The sequence below is a fragment of the Castanea sativa genome, chromosome 8 (genome assembly GCF_040712315.1).
Source record: "Castanea sativa cultivar Marrone di Chiusa Pesio chromosome 8, ASM4071231v1".
NCBI lineage: Eukaryota > Viridiplantae > Streptophyta > Magnoliopsida > Fagales > Fagaceae > Castanea > Castanea sativa.
Genome location: NC_134020.1, coordinates 19,018,508 through 19,024,423, shown reverse-complemented (window position 1 = coordinate 19,024,423; position 5,916 = coordinate 19,018,508).

Here is a 5,916-nt window from a genome sequence, read left to right as displayed (position 1 = left end):
GAATGTCTGCTTGACAGTGATGACATTACCTTTATATATATATATTTTACCCCTCACAAAGAGAAGTCGACAAGATTCTAGCCTGAGATCCAGCTATTTTTACTTTTCGAGAGTCAGATCCAGCTATCACATCATTGGCCTTTGGGTTAAGATTTACGCGTTAGACATGAGGATTTATATGGAGGCTTGGTCCCCACACGGAAACTATGCTAGCCCTAAGATCAAGGCTGTCCAAAATTCTTAAGCACTAAGATAAGATTTGATTTGTATATGTTACTCAACACCTCCCAACTAAGGTGCAACGCTCTTTTTTCCCGAACGTAGGACCTTGCAAAATCCAAGAAGCAATCGGATATTGACAACACATGGGACAATGTATAGATACAACAAATCAAGCTTGGGCCACAAAGGTCCACACTCCACATTAGTTAAGTCCAAGACAGAAATGACCCCAGGCATTAAAATCATTCATTACTTACAATGCTGTTGTAGTGGGTAAGAGAATAGTAATTTTGGTTCTTTTGCATTTAGTCAATCATTTCACATTCCATGGAAGACAATAGCATATAGTAATAGGACTATAAGATATGAAGGCCGCATGCTTTAGCCAAAAAGAAAAGAAAAAAAGATATGATATGAGTATGACACGAAGATGGGTATTTGCTTCAAATTCCAAGCTCTCACTCTCTCCTTCCATGGCTCCATCTTACAATCCACAACAACAGCAGCAGCAACAACAACAACAACAAGATGAGCTTCTGTTCTTGAAAGATAGGCACTTTGAGTTACACGGGGAGATTATGATGTTTGTTCTTGTAGCTATGTTCTCTCTTTTCATTTTATTCCTAGTCGTGCTGCCTTGTCTCAGGGTCAGGCACCTTAGCAATCATGAACCTGATTCTGTTGCACAAACAAAGTGTCCCTTACCATGGCTGAAGACACGGAGGAGGAATATTGATGAGATTACACCAGAAGTGTCACAGCAGGGTGAGACTGAAACGGACAGAAAATTTCCTCTGTAAGTACTTATTTCGTTAGGCTATCTATTATTTCTATGGCCTAAGCAGTAGTAGATCCTGTATTGGAACTGGATTTATGATGTATGAGTACACGTTCGAGGATCGAATGTTTCAGAATACATGTTTATTTTATGCACTTAATATTTTAAAGTTTAGGTTTGACGAGTGTTAGTTTAAGTTTCAGTTGAAAGCACAGCCATTATGTAGCATATATCACTAGCTTGTGGTTGTGAGTCTTCCTATCTTCTATCATTGTGTCATATCATGATATTCTGTAAATCTTATAAGGTCTAGATATATGGTTTAAAGCTGCTATTTTCTAGGATTTCTTTTTGGTAAATTTGCTACTCCCGAAAAGTCGCTCTCTATTTTTTGTTCATTGGAATATTCATGTAGAAAATTAGAAGATCTCAGTTTTTATCTATCAACTGCACTCAACTTGCTTCAACCATTCCACGTGTTAAAGCAGGTGACTACTTAAAGCAATGAGCTCTAAGAACATTGATTTAGAGGTCTAGTGCTCAATGTAATCTTCAATATTCTTGATTGTCAAAGTAGTTCCCCTCCCCCCCCCAAAAGTTCTTTTAGTGGATCTTAAACCCCGATTCTATCCATATCATTCCAATAAAGGAGGATGTGTCATTATTTGAACTAGAGTTTATTGACATTTTTGGAAGCAGCGCTTTTAAACCTAAAGTGGATATACAGATGAAAATGTATTGAACTTTTGTCTAAGCTTATAGGTATTCTTATGTAGATCTTATTTTTGTTCTTTTGGTTTTCTTGAACAGTAAGGGTAAGGAAATCATAGTCACTCCCTCGGGATTGGGCCACAACCTAATCTTAACCACCCTACCCATGGTCTAGTGCTTTTAGGCTTCCTTTAAATTTAACTGACATCTTGTTGCCGTCTCTAAATGTTTGATGTTCAAACTCAATACGTATCTTATATACTAAGACCCTCCCCATTGGATTAGGGCCGGTTGATCGATTTGAAACTTAAGATAAAAACTTTAAGTGAGCTCGTTTTCTCTGTATATATAATTAATACGGATTTTTTTTTTCTAAACTTGTTTATTTATTTTTTAATCAAGAATTGTTTTTCTCTCTCTCTCTCTCTCACATGCACACACACACACACATTATTATTACATTATCATTATCATTATCATTATATTTGTAAGGACCAGGAATTATGCACAAGCCCAACAATTATAGCGTTTAATAATTCAAGGCCTAAAATAATGAATTTGTAGAGAGGGTATCAACAACAAAGTTCATGGCGTTCTCATTATCTGTTTTTCTCCCCCACTCCTTTTTTCCCTCCTCTCTTATTTATACTCCTTTCCCTTACTATCTCAGCCCTACACCTCTCATCTAATCAACCCCATCTACTGACACTTGTCCATTCCTTTGTAGTCGGTAATGGAAAAAAGCTCTTGCTCTGTGCCTTGTACTGTTCAGGTCATTTCCACATTAATGTAATGGATAAAGCTGGTACTCCCTATTCAATGCGGCCAGAAAGCTTGGTGCAGAACATTCAATGCAACGTTCATAGTTATCTATCTTAACCCAGATATTTGTAATATATCACATACATCACCAATCTACCTTTTGTACTTTTCCGGACCATCCCACTTCATCCTCGGGCCCTTGACTTTTATTCTCCTTTATTCCTTATGCTTCCCAGTATGTCTTCGGGTCTTTAAGTCTTCGGGTCCTCACAATATTCATTATTGTCTTTCTAGTTTCTATTGTATTAATTCATTATCTTCTAACTTGTTTTTGTGAATTTCTTGTTCATTTGTAAGCTATTTATATAAAATTGTCATATATTATTTTTGCTAGAAACAAATTTATCAAGAGATACTTGTGGAGATTCAACTAATTTTGAGCAAAATTACACACTTGTTCTATAATTAACCATAAACGAATTTTAGTTCTAAATATTTAAAATGATCACTTTTAGTTCTTAACAGACTTAATATATATATATATATATATATTATTTTTTATACTTTTGTAAACATCTATTAAATCTTTCATACAGAACATCCATTTTACCAAAATAAAAACTAACATGTCATCACTTCATTAAACTAAAAGATAATTGTAATATAAAGGGATTGCTTTAAACTTCTAGGACTAAATTTACTAATGGGTTAAAGTTTAGATACTAATAATAAATTTTGGCTATTAATTTCCTATTCTTCTCATTTTTAAATATTTTCATATTAAAAGTCATATTTTCTTATACATAATAATTTATAACATAAAATATTTACTAAAAAGAACCCGTATAATGGAATAAACTTTTTAAGTGTAATATAATAAATTATGATTTATTAAAAGAACTATTGTAATTTCACTTAACAATATAATTGCACAATAACTTGTAACTTTACCAACAAAGAAAAATTTCATTTCAAATCAAACTAATAAAAGTACTTTTACATCAATTGTATATAAGCCCCGCACACACACACGTACACAGACATTTTATATATATATATATATATATATAATCGTGTATAAGAATAAGTTAAAGGTTAGTAGAGGAAAAAAAAGGTTTAATTATGATTGGTTATAAAAAAATGTTTTTAGAGAGATTAAAAGAAGAAAAGAAAATAAAAGAGAAAGGCGTTTATCTTCAACGTGACCAATGGAATTAAAATTAATATCAAGAGAGGAAAATGAATGATTTGATTTGGAGTGGTAATCAAAAAATGTGCCTAGATTTTAGCTAGACACGAGCCATTTATCGAAAACTGAGGAAAAAAAAGAGGTGTTGTATCCACAATATTTTCACAACAAATCATAAGTAGTTAGTTGTTATTGATTCAAATTTGAACCTAACACTAACATTACTTTTTTGTCCCAATAATAACAACCTGTAATAATCTACCACTTAGAATTTGTTGCAAAAATATTGTTAAAATGTTGTGCAAATATCATTTCTCAAAGAGAAAAAATAGTTATGAAAGTTATCATATTGATATTGTCCTACAAGACAAATTTTATTAGGGGTGTAATTGTTTCGGGTCAGTCAGTGTTGAAGTTAGTTTTTGCACTAAACCGATAATGTCGATTTTAACATATTTGGCACCAAAACCAACATCTAAGGAACCAACGCCGAACCAACAGATTACATTTGGTTTTGGTTTCATTCAGTCGGATTTCAGTGTTTGGGAGGGGAGAAAAAAAAAAGCAACAAGAAAAAGAGAAGAAGAAGATGGCTGGTTTTGGAATGAGAGAAACAAAATCACTAAGAAAAAGAGAAGAAAACATACCAATAGCAAAATCAAATCATAATAGCAGCATCGGGGAGGGGTTCGACATTGAGAAGAAGAGAAAGGAATAAAATGCTAGGGTGAGAGAGAAAAAAAATGGTGAGAGAAAGAAAAAAAAATGGTGAAGGGGCAGTTGGAAAGAAAATGGTAGGAGGGTCAGAACTTATAAATATAAAATGCTAGGGTTTTAATAGTTTAAAAAAATTAAAAAAACTCAAAAACGTTTAGGCGAAGGCTCCAACACGAGAACACTTAGTCATTAAAGCCACATCAAAAAGATTCTCACCCATGTGGTCAAATGCCTTACTTCCCATGATGTTTGGCAATCATTAGAACTCATGTTCACCTCGCAATCTCATGCTCGAACAATGCAGATTTATTATCAGCTCATCACACTAAAGAAAGGTTATTCTTTAATTGCTAATTATTTTCACCAGTTTTATAAATCTGGTTGACACTCTTGCTGCAATTGACCAACCATTGAGTGATTTTAAGCTTGTATCTTTCCTTTTGGCTAGACTTGAGTCTGACTACAACTCTTTTGTTACCTCTATGACCACTTGTGTTGATCCTTTCTCCCTTGAGGACTTGTATGGGCACTTACTACCCCATGAAGTGCATTTAGAACAAAATCAGCTAGCTGCAGATCTCAACCTTGCTGTAGTGAATTTGGCTAACCAAGGAAATTCCTTAAGAAGTGGCCGTGGTGGTAGCCATACTTGTCTAGCACATCAACCTGGCCATGGTTCTCCTTCAACAAATCAGAAAACTTCTTGAGGCAGGGGGCGTGGTTGTGGCTACACCAACTTCTCTTCCAACAATCGGCTTGTCTGCCAAGTTTGCAACAAACCTAGTCATGTTGCTCTCTCTTACTACCATAGATTTGACAACTCCTATTCCACTAAAGCATATTCAAACATGCAAGCTCTCCTCACCACTCCTCAAGGATCCTTTGATCTCAACTAGTATCCAGATTCTAGAGCCACTCACCAATGATCTTGCATATCTAAAGCTGAAGACTATCTTGGCTCTGACTAGATTTGTATTGGAAATGGTATTGGACTATCAGTGAAGCATATTGGTTCACCACTAAGCTACAGACTTTAAGGCAACTTAGTGTTACATAAATATATATATATATCAGTTCGGTTTGGTTGGTTTCGGGTGAAAAAATCCAACATTGCCACCAAGCCGAAAACCGAAAAACTTATAACTCTCAAACAGAAATCGAGAACAACAGAAAACCGCCCGAAACTCTAAAATTTCAGTCAGTTTCGGTCGGTCCAATCTGTTGATCGGTTTTTTGCACACCCTTAAATTTTATAGTCTCTTTTCCATAACAGACTAGCCGATTTAATAGGTTGAATTGAGAACTAGGCATGAAATTGGTCTAGTAAAAACCAGAAAAAACAACAAAAAATCGATCAAATCGGCAAAAATTGATTAAAAAAAATCAGGAATCAATCTTTTTTTCGATTTTTTTGACCGTTTTGGTTTTTAAAGCTATGTTCTTTTCTTCCACCTTGAGGCTTTAAGTAGAAATGACAATGGGTCAGGTTCAAGGTAGTTTTTTTATGCCCAAACTCGACTCGCAGGCCAGATCCAGA